Here is an 11,783-nt window from a genome sequence, read left to right as displayed (position 1 = left end):
ATGTGCAACACTCCCCTGCACTCTGAGAATAAAAAAGACTGAAAAGTGTGGGTCAGATATTATGGTCCAGAGAGGGGTAAGCTGCCACCTGAAACTCCAGCATCCCATATCAGAGTGCTGGTTCAAGTCCCAGCTGCTCCCCTTCAGATCCAGCTTCCTGATAATGTACCTGGAAAAGCAGCTGAAGATGGCACAAGGATTGTGCCCCTGCCACCCATGTGAGGGATCCTGGCTCCTCAGCCTGGTCTTGTCCTGGCTATTGTGGCCATTTGGGAATTGAACCAGCAGATGGAAGATCTCTCTCTGTCACTCCCTCTCTATATTGCTGCTCTGCCTTTCAAATAAATAAATCTTTAAAGGCCTCCTTTGTATTCTGAGCAGGTACATTTAGCAACCTCAGGTGCACAAACATCAAAGATACAAAGAAATACTGCACACAGACAGAGCAGGTCAGCCCATCCTGGACTCCTCAAGTCCAACAAACTTTTGGCTGCCACATACAACCAAGGTTCCCAGAGTTCTCACCAGCAGCTAACAAAGCTGACCCTTTCCCTTCCTCCTGGAACATTTTCTTGTCTTCGCTGTCAAAAGCCTACAGCTGACAGTCCTCTTACTTAGCTTAGAGTGGTTCTCAACATCTTGTTTCAACTCCACATCCCCTGGACCCTCTAAATCTTGGGGTACCGCAAGGCTCAGTTCTGGACTCTCCTTCTATCCTACAGTCTCTCCCTGTATTCATTTCCCTGATCCATAAGACCTTAAAGTTCAGCAGAACCATAGAGACCCTGATGTCTGATTCCCTTGCTTTTTCAAATGAGTAAATTGTAAATTGAAGCATGGAGGGGGCTCAGTAACTTGGAAAAGCTTGGTGGGGGGGGACAGGACTGCAAACCTTACTGCCATTTTAACTCTCTCCAACTATGGATTTTCAGCAGTGTAATCTGCATGAAATATTTTTCTACATAGACTTGCAGAACTGGAGTCTTAGCAGCTGATGTCGGCTCCCTTGACCCCTTGCACGATTTGGTATTTCCAGATGAATCAAGATTAATCTGATAACCAGACATCTTTCGTGTGGCCAGCATATTTACTTGATACACTAGAACAGCCTATGGGGTCATGTAGAAAAGATCCCTATTTAAGTAAATGTATGAGTTGATTGGGTTTCTGCACTATAGTACTTCTCAGGGCCATCAACGAACTGCTTTGCGTTGTAAATTTCGCCATGGGGTGGGCTTAGACATAGGATACGGGGATTTTCAAGCCTATCTTAGTGCAGATTTGGTGTTCTGGGAAATGCTGTGTTCAGTGTATGAGTTTCCACATCTCTCCCAAGGCTGAACAGTCACCCTTCCTGATCTAGCTCTACCCTCATCTTTGGTGTTCTTTCTGGATCTCTTTTTTTTTTTTTTTTTTTTTTTTTTTTTGACAGGCAGAGTGGACAGTGAGAGAGAGAGACAGAGAGAAAGGTCTTCCTTTTGCCGTCGGTTCACCCTCCAATGGCCGCCGGGGCCGGCGCACTGCGGCCGGCGCACCACACTGATCCGATGGCAGGAGCCAGGTGCTTCTCCTGGTCTCCCATGGGGTGCAGGGCCCAAGCACTTGGGCCATCCTCCACTGCACTCCCAGGCCACAGCAGAGAGCTGGCCTGGAATAGGGGCAACCGGGACAGAATCCGGCGCCCCGACCGGGACTAGAACCCGGTGTGCCGGCGCCGCAAGGCAGAGGATTAGCCTAGTGAGTCGCGGCGCCGGCCTCTGGATCTCTATTTCTAAAACCTTCTATATGCATACTCCCTTCACCTTCTCTTTCTCTAAATTTCTGTATGTGACTGTCTTTTAAAAAATATTTATTTATTTATTTGCAAGACAGAGTTACGGAGAGAAAGAGAGAGAGAGAGAGAGATCTTCCATCTGCTGATCCATTCCCTAGATGGCTACAATGGTTAGAGGCTGGGCCAGGCTAAAGCCAGGAGCCTGGAACTCCATTCAGTCTAAACATGCAGAACAGGGGCCCAAGGATTTGGGCCATCTTCTGCTGCTTTACCAGGTGCATTAGCAGGGAGCTTGATAAGAAAGGTAACATCAGGGGGCTGGCACTGTGGTGTAGTGGGTTAAACCTCTGCCTGCAGTGCCAGCATCCCACATAGGCATTTGTTCGAGTACCAGCTGCTCTACTTCTGATCCAGCTCCCTGCTAATGACTTGGGAAAGCAGCAGAGGATGGCTCAAGTGCTTGGGCCACTGCACCCATGTGGGAGACTGGGAAGATGCTCCTGGTTGCAGCCATTTGGGGAGTGAACTAGTGGACGGAAGACCTCTCTTTTCTCTCTCTTCCCCACCCTCAGCTCATGTAACTGAATTTCAAATAAATAAATAAATCTTTAAAAACAAACAAACAAACAAAAGAGATGGAACATCAGGGACCTGAATCATTGCTCATATGTGATGCTGGCCTCACAGGCAGCAGCTTAATCTGCCGTGCCACAACACTGGCCGCATATGATTGCTTTTTGGTTGTGGTTCTCTTTTCCAGTCTCATGTGTGTGGACTTTGTGTGAGAGTTTCAAAAGACCCATGGGAAGGGGCGAGTGTTGAGCCGAGCAGTTAGGGTGTCAAGGTCCCTCAGTTTGGAGTACCTGTGTTTGATTCCCAGCTCTGGCTCCTGACTCCAGCTTCCTGCTAATGCAGACAGTGGGAGGCTACAGTGATAGCTCAAGTAACTGGATTCGGGCCACCCATGTGGGACACCTGTAGTGAGATCCTGCCTCCCAGCTGGCCTCAAGTCCAACCATGGCTGTTGCAGGCATTTGGGGAGTGAATCAGTAGTTGGGGGCTATGTCTCTTTCTCTTTCAATGTCTCTCAAATAAAAAATTTTAAGAAATAAGTTTATTTTGATACAAAAACTTGGAAATCCATGCATGATTTTTTTCATAATATGAATTTTTCCATGAATTAAAAATATTTTTATACCAAAGCAACTTATATATTTAAAAATTATTTTATTTTCATCTATTTGCAAGACAGAGTGAGAGCAAGAGAGAGAGACCCTCTATCTACTGGTTCACTCTCCAAATGGCTACAACAGCCAGGACTAGGTCAGGCTGAAGCCATGAGCCACAAACTCCATCTGGACCTCCCATGTGGGTGGCAGAGGTCCAAGCATTTGAGCCATTGTCTGCTGCCTCCCAGGTGCACCAACAGGAAGCCCGACAGGAAGTGGGACAGCCGGGACTTGAACTGGCACTCTGACATCAGGTGCAAGGCATCCTAAGCAGTGGCTTAGTCCACTGCACCACAAAACCCACCCCCAAACTCATATTTTTAATTCCATTCTTTCTATGGACTTTAAAAAATTAGAGAAGCAGAGAGAGAAGAGAGACAGGCAGACATAAAATCACTCCCCTATCAAGCCAGGTGCTGGGACCTCAATCCACATGGGTGGCAGGAACCCAAATGACTTGAGACTTCACGGCTGCCTCCCAGGATGTACATTAACAGGAAGCTGGAATCAGGAGTCAGAGCCAAGACTCGCACGCAGGTTCTTCTACACACCATGTGGCAACTTAACCTACATCTTTATTGTTAGGCAAAATACTCGCCCATCTTCACTGAGCCCTTTGAAGTTCCTTCACATGTGGTATTTGTCAGCCCTGAATGTATGATCCACTTGCACATGGGAAGAGACCTGCGCCCTGCCAGCAGGCTGTCCCAGCGCTCCCTCACCCAGCCTCACCCTCAGCCCTCGCTGACTGGTGAGATCCACTGCCTGCTCGCCTCCCGGAACCACTGAGGGAAACTGTAGTAGAGATGAGCTTTATCTGATAATGCCTAGATCTCTTCCAAAGAAGGTTACTCCTGCTATAAACCTGAGAATCCTGTAACCTGATAAGCACTGCCTGGCTGGCCATTAGTTTAAATAAGTTACTTGTTGGGGGCTCAGGTATCACACAGCAAAGTGTTAAATTTGATCTCTCAAGAAGTGGAAGGCTTAGCCTCAAAATGTTCTTGTGCACACAACTTCTTTCCTTTATCATGTTTCATCCAAATGCTATAACTGACCTGGATTTGGGGACTTGGCCTAGTCCACAGAGACCGCATTTAAGTTCTGAATGCCGCCTGCCTTCTGTTTAAGCTCAGGACCCCTCCAGTTTATGTCCACTGTAGATTGTACTCCCTTAACTTGCTTGGCTTCCTGTTTCTCCTGGCTTCTGAGGTAAGCCAAGAACCTGGGACAGTGCAGCTTCAGACACTCAGAGGAGAATCCAGGGGGTAAGTCTGTTCAAGGCAATGTCTTGGTTCTTTTCTATCCTAACAGATGGGCTATGAGGACTGCCCCGTGTCTTCCTGAAACCCCCAGCATAGTGGAAGTATATTGTTGGGGTACTTTCAGCTGCAAGGAATAGAAAACCCAACTCAAAGCAGCTCACATAAGAAAGACACTTATTAGGGGCCAGCATTGTGGCACAACAGGTTAAGCCACCACCATCAGCATCCCATCACGTCTTGGCTGTTCCACCTCTGATATAACCCCCTCACTAATGTACCTGGGAAGAGCAGCAAAAGATGGCCCAAGTACTTGGACGCCTGCCACCCACATGGGAAACCTAGATGGAGTTCCAGGCTTCTGGTTTTGGCTTTGGCTTTGTCTAGCCCCAGCCACTAAAACAATTTGGGAAGTGAACCAGTAGATAGAAGATCCATTTCTCTCTCTTCCTGTCCATCACCCTCTGTATCCATCTGCCCTCCAAATAAATGAAATAATTTTTAAATACATTTATCATCTTATATAAGAGTTATATCAGAGGTAAGGTGGCTGCAACGTGTGTCAAGTTAGCTGCTCATTGACATAATCAGCCTCCAGATTCTGTTATATCTCCCTGCTCTGATATTTTCAAGCTAGCAACTCTTATAGTTGCAGAGGACTCAATGAGTCAGACTCAGTGGAAGAAGGGAACCATTTCATCCCATATCTGCTCCATATCTCATGTCAGGAAGAAGTAGGTCTTTCCTAGAAGCCATCGTGTCACACTGACCAGGACAAAGTCACATGTCCAGTCCTGGCTCAATCACTGTCAGGAAGAATGAGCCTAGCATGGTTGGGTTAGATCCATGGTTTATAATCCTGGCAATACATTTGAATTCCTGGGCTGAGTGAGAAACATCTAGAAACACCAATGCCCAGGACCACCTCTAGACATTCTCATTTAATTGAGTTGGGGAGGAAGGAGGCCCAGACATGGGTATATTTTTAAACTGATATTAATGACTCTAGGAGCTGTCTTCATTAGGAACCACTGACTTAGTCGATGAAGAATTATCACTGAATAATGTCATGGAGAGATGAAAATACACCTTAGCCAAGAAGACGAGAGGAAATGGCTATTGGATTTGCAACCCATCAATGATCCGAAAAATGGTCCTCTAATTTCTCCAAAGATATAAGGGCACTTCAAAAGTTTGTGGGGGAAAAATGGAATTAAAAGATGTTTATTTTGGTGTTAAAATTTTGAAATTTATGCGCAGTCTTTTCATGACATGCATTTCCCATGAACTTTTTGAAGACCCCTTATACACAAATGCCAACTAAGCACAAGAAAAAGATGGTCAACATCACTAATCAATATGGAAATTCAAATGAAAAGCACAGTGAGATGCCATCTCACCACCACTGGGATGGCTGCTATTGAAAAGACAGAAAGCAGAAATGTTGGTGGGAACATGGAGAAACTGGAACCCCTGAGCTCTGCTGGTAGGGATGTATCATGGTGCCACCACTCTACAATACAGTGGTTCCTTTCAAACTTAAAGACGGGGACTGTGCTGTGGTGTAGCGGCTTAAGTCAATGCCTACAATGTCTACATTCCATATGAGCACTAGTTCAAGTCCTGGCTGCTCAATTTCCAATACAGCTCCCTGCTAATGTGCCTGGGAAAGCAGCAGAAGATGCCTGGGCCCCTACTACCCATGTGGGACACCTGGATAAAGTTTCAGGCTCCTGGCTTTGGCCTAGCTCAGCCTCAGCCATTGCAGCAATTTGGGGAGTGAACCAGAGGATGGAAGATCTCTCTTATTGTCTCTCCCTCTTTATATATATAGCTCTGCCATTCAAATAAATGAATCTTAAAAGAAAAACCCTTAAAAATAGAATTACCATATGGTCTAGCAACTCTCTTAAGTAATTAGAAACAATTTCTCAGAGATGTTTGTACACCCATGTTGATACCAGTATTTTTCACAACAGCTAAGAGGTAGAAACACAAACAGTATCCACTGATGTATAAATGGATGAACGAAATGTGGTCTACACACTCAACGGAATTTTATTCTTCCTTAAAGGGAAAGCAATTCTGCTATCTACTTAATAAGGATGAAACTTGAAAATATTATGTTGAGTAAGTAGTCACAAAAAGACAAATACTCTAGGATTCCTCTCTATATGGTACTTATAGTACTCAAAATCCCAAAGAAAGAAGGAAGGGTGGTTGCCAGGGAATGGAGGAAGTGGAGAATGGGGAAATTGTTTAATGGGTACAGAGTTCCTGTTTTACAAGATAAAAAGATTTCTGGAGATTGGTTACATAACAAGGAGTGTACTTACTACTTAAAAATGATTCAGATTGGGCCTGGGCATTATGGCACAGCTGGTTAAGCCACTGCCTATGACACTGGCATTCCATATCAGAGCTCTGGCTGAGTCCTGTCCTGCTCCCTGCTAAGCTGCCTGGGAAAGCAGCAGCAGATGACCCAGGTACTTGGGTTCCTGCCACCCACATGGGAGACCTGGATAGAGTTCCAGGCCCATGGCTTCTGCCTGGTCCAGCCCTGGCTTTGCGGCCATTTGGGGAATGAACCAACGGATGGAAGATCTCTGTCTCTACTTCCTTCCCTGTCACTCTGCTTTTTTTTTTTTTTAAAGATTTTATTTATTTATTTGAGAGGTAGAGTTACAGACAGTGAGAGGGAGACAGAGAGAAAGGTCTTTGTTCCGTTAGTTCACTCCCCAAATGGGCGCAATGGCTAGAGCTGCGCCGATCCAAAGCCAGGAGCCAGGAAGCTTCTTTGTTTTTTTCACACGGGTGCAGGGGCCCAAGGACTTGGGCCATCTTCTACTGCTTTCCCAGGCCATAGCAGAGAGCTGGATTGGAAGTGGAGCAGCCGGGACTAGAACCGGCGCCCATATGGGATGCCAGTGCTGCAGGCGGAGGATTAATCTACGGCACCACGCACGGGCCCCTCACTCTGATTTTCACATAAACAAATCTTTTTACAAAAGTGGTTCAGATTGTAAATTTTATGTGAGATGTATTTTACCATAATTTTTGAGACTGTACCAGGTGCCCTCTATTCCAGTGGCTGGGGGGTGGACGGGGCAGAGGTGGGGAAGCTCCATGGGGCACAAGCACCCTGGCAGCAGCAGAGCACACCCCTTCAAAGAGCAATAATTCTGAATTCCAGCGATGTTGACAAAGAGGGAAAGGAGTAGAAAATAAGAATTAGGGAAAATAGGAAGAGGAACCCACACTCCTTTAGTTACTACTTTTTGGGGAGCCCCAACAGGTATTTTCTTGGCAAAATTCCCCACTGATAGGCTGGTTAGGCAACACGGCATGAGGCCCCATCTGCTGAGGGCTTCAGTGGGAGCTTTAGCAAGAATTGGGTTGACCAGATGTCTACTCACCTCTCACTTGCCCATACTAATGAGGGCAACAGGGACTGAGCAATCCAAAAACTACTGACAATAGCAAAACCGCTTAGAGTTGGCTCAGATACATATGAGTACAGATGCTTAAATTTCAATGAGTCTGATAGAAAGGAAATTTACAGCCCTTAAAGATAAGAAAGCTGTACATCAAATCGCTGACTCGCAGTAAGCTGCACGCTCTCTAGTCACAGTGCTGCTCCTTTCTGCAGTCTCACTACCAACACAGGCCATCTGCTCCTGCAGAAATGAGAATCAAGATGGCTGCTGTGTGGGCAAGAGGCAGAGCAAAATTCTCTGGGCACCTTGGAGACTGCATCTGACAGGCCAGAGTCACTCTCATAGCCACAGGTCTCTCAATCTTTAACTTCCACGTTGAGAGTGTTGCTTAGCATGTGCTCACAGGACCCCAGATTGTGACCATTTCCAATCGTAGGCTCCTGCTGATTTGCTGATCACCAAAAAAGCCTTACTGTGAGGCTGGTGCTGTGACACAGCGGGTTAAAGCTCCAGCCTGGGGCACCAGTATCTCATATGAGTGCCAGTTCGAGTTCCGGCTGCTCCACTTCTGATACAGCTCCCTGCTGATGCACCTGGGAAAGCAGCAGAGGATGGCTCAATTCCTTGGGCCCCTGCACCCTTGTGGGAGACCCGGGAAAAGATCCTGGCTCCTGACTTCGGACTGGCTCAGCTCTAGCCACTGCGGCCATATGAGGAGTGAACCAGCGGATGGAAGGCCTCTCTCTCTGTCTCTACCTCTCTGTAACTCTGTCTTTCAAATAAATAAGATAAATTTTTTCAAAAGATCTTACTGTTTACTGGTAATCCTGCATGGGCATTAGTTCCCCAGAAAGTAATAGTATATAGCTGGGCCAGCACCATGGCTCATTTGGTTAATCCCCTGCCTGCGGCACCGGCATCCCATATGGGCTCCAGATTCTAGTCCCGGTTGCTCCTCTTCCAGTCCAGCTCTCTGCTGTAGCCCGGAAAGGCAGTGGAGGATGGCCCAAATGCTTGGGCTCCTGCACCCGCATGGGAGACCAGGAGGAAGCACTTGGCTCCTGGCTTCGGATCAGCGCAGTGTACTGGCTGTAGCGGCCATTTTGGGGGGGTGAACCAACAGAAGAAAGACCTTTCTCTCTATCTCTCTCTCTCACTGTCTAACTCTGCCTGTCAAATAAAAAAAAAATAGTATATAGCTAACATTTGGTCAAGCCATCAACACCAGTTTGAATTCATGCAGAACAACTTGTACAGTTAAGAAGGCAACCAAAAATTGTTCAAAGCAAGTTACTTCTCACCCCGTTGTCTCCCTTTTACTGTTTTTTTTTTTTTTTTTTAAAGCAGTCCTTCCTTCCCTTGATACAACACTTGTTTGGTTTCTAATGACACTGTATCTCCCAATATGCAAGTCTATTCTGCAAAAGACTATCTTTGCTTTCATTTTATTTCATTTTGACTTTTTTAAAATGAAGTTTTGATTTACACTCCATTTCTCCCCGCTCCACATTGTTCAAGGGGCATGGACCACACACGGGCTCTGCAGACCCAGGAAAGTCTCCAGGTTTCCTCAGCCTCACCACCTCCTTCCTCAGCTCCCTTGGTTTTTGTCACATGTTCCCGGGACAGAGCATATGTTGAAATGTTTAGCTTAAAAGAGCCTTTCTCCAGGCAATCTCTGATGAAAGGAAAATGGTCCTTATGCTTGCCTAAAGAGAGACTTCACTGCTTGAAAATCCCGTGTCCAGAAGTGTGGATGGTAGCCCACCAGCCTCAGAGTTACCTGGGACAGTTGCTAGAAAGGAAGCCTCCCGGGCTAGCACCAGACCCACTGTACCCAATCTCCAGGGGTGGGGCCAGGAAGGGACTTTTGACAAGGATCCCAGAGGATTGATTGGTTGATTCTTTTTTTTTTTTTTTCAAAAAAGATTTTATTTATTGGAAAGGTAGAGTTACATAGGAGAGACAGAGAGAAAGACAGAGGTCTTCCACCCACTGGTTCACTCCTCAAATGGCTGCAACGGCCAGAACTGGGCCAAACTGAAGCCAGGAGCTTTTTCTGGGTCTCCCACGTGGGTGCAGGGGCCCAAGGACTTGTGCCATCCTCCAGTGCTTTCCCAGGCTCATTAGCAGTGAGCTGGATCAGAAGTGGAGCAGCCAGGACTTGAACTGGAACCCACATGGGATGCTGGCATTGCAGGTGGAGGCTTACCAAACTATGCCACAACCTGGGCCCCCAGGGGATTCTTTAGCCTCTGAGGACGAAGAATCAGTCTTCAAAGAGGCACTACCAGGGAATGGCTTGGAGCTAAATGAGTTTAGAAGTAAAGGAGGAAATTTATTGATTGATAATCTCCCTTGGTTAACCTCTATATAAACTGTGTTACTTAAACTTGACAACAACAGTACCAAACTAAGTACACTGTAATATCTAATTCAAAATCAGTCAGTGGGAGACTGAGGAAGGTTAAGTGACTTGAGCAAGAATTCCAAGAAAATAAAAAAAAATAACTATATAACAAACAAAAAAAAGAAAAAAAAGAACTTAATACTTTACCCTTTTAGTATTTTTTGTGTTCTACTTAAAACTATTGGTTGAACTCTGTAATTAATACACAATTGCTCTTAGGTGTTTAATTAATGCTATAACTAGTACTCAAATAGTATTTTACACTTTGTGTTTCTGTGTGGGTGCAAACTGTTGAAACCTTTACTTAATATATGCTAAATTGATCTTCTGTATATAAAGATAATTGAAAATTAATCTTGGCCAGCGCCGCGGCTCACTAGGCTAATCCTCCACCTTGCGGCGCCGGCACACCGGGTTCTAGTCCCGGTCGGGGCGCTGGATTCTGTCCCAGTTGCCCCTCTTCCAGGCCAGCTCTCCGCTGTGGCCAGGGAGTGCAGTGGAGGATGGCCCAAGTGCTTGGGCCCTGCACCCCATGGGAGACCAGGATAAGTACCTGGCTCCTGCCATCGGATCAGCGCGGTGCGGCGGCCATTGGAGGGTGAACCAACGGCAAAGGAAGACCTTTCTCTCTGTCTCTCTCTCTCACTGTCCACTCTGCCTGTCAAAAAGAAAAAGAAAAAGAAAAAGAAAATTAGTCTTGATGTGAATGGAAGGGGAGAGGGAGTGGGAGAGGGGAGTGTTGTGGGTGGGAGGGAAGTTATGGGGGGGGGGGAAGCTATTGTAATCCATAAGCTGTACTTTGGAAATTTATGTTCATTAAATAAAATAAAATTAAAAAAAAAAGAATTCCAAGAAACTGGGCCTTGAGCCACTGCTAACTGAAAGTCCATCACCACATCAGCACCTTTAATCTGTCCACTTTTGCATCCATCAGTCAAGCCTTGCAGGTGAGGAGCTGATGGAAGCCAAGTGGCCATCTCAGATTTTTCCTAGGCCTGTATTCATTTGAGCCCATTATACCAAGTGATTTATAATGAAAGCCTTTTGCTCATATGAGGCCAAGGATCCTTAGGGCACCTTCTTCTTCCTTCATTTAAAATAGAAACCAATAGCACCTCCCTGACGGGGAGTGACATTTCAGGCTGTCATAGAGAAATGGATCCTCCAGCCCCAGTCTGGCTGGCAGACATTTGGCTGCAACTTAATAGGAGACCCTCAGTCTGAACCACCCAGTTAAGCTGCAGCTGGATTCCTAACCCTCACCAAATCAGCCTCACAACAAGGCCAGTGGTGCCGGCTTCCCACAGGGCAAGTAATCCAAGAGAACAGTGAGTGTGTGGCCATGATGGAATCCAAAGTCATTATAACCTAATCTCACAGCGACATCCCATTACTTCTGCTGTATTTTATTCCTTAGATGCAAACTGACGAGGGACTGATGTTGTCATGCCGCAGGTTGTGATGTCCGCATCCCATTCCAGTTGGAGTCCTGAGGGCTCTGTTTCCCATCCAGCTCCTTGTTAATGTGCCTGGAAAGGCAGCAGCAGATGGCCTTGGTGCTCGGGCTCCTGCCACCCACGTTGGAAACACAGATGGAGTTTCTGACTCCTGGTTTTAGCCTGGCACAGACTTAGCTCCTGTAGGTGTTTGAAGAGTGAACCAATAGATGCA

This window comes from Oryctolagus cuniculus, chromosome 5, assembly GCF_051225735.1.
Source record: "Oryctolagus cuniculus isolate XC-2025 breed Fujian yellow rabbit chromosome 5, ASM5122573v1, whole genome shotgun sequence".
In the NCBI taxonomy this organism is placed as follows: domain Eukaryota; kingdom Metazoa; phylum Chordata; class Mammalia; order Lagomorpha; family Leporidae; genus Oryctolagus; species Oryctolagus cuniculus.
The sequence above is the reverse complement of the archived record's forward strand: the minus strand, read 5'-3'. Positions refer to the sequence as shown.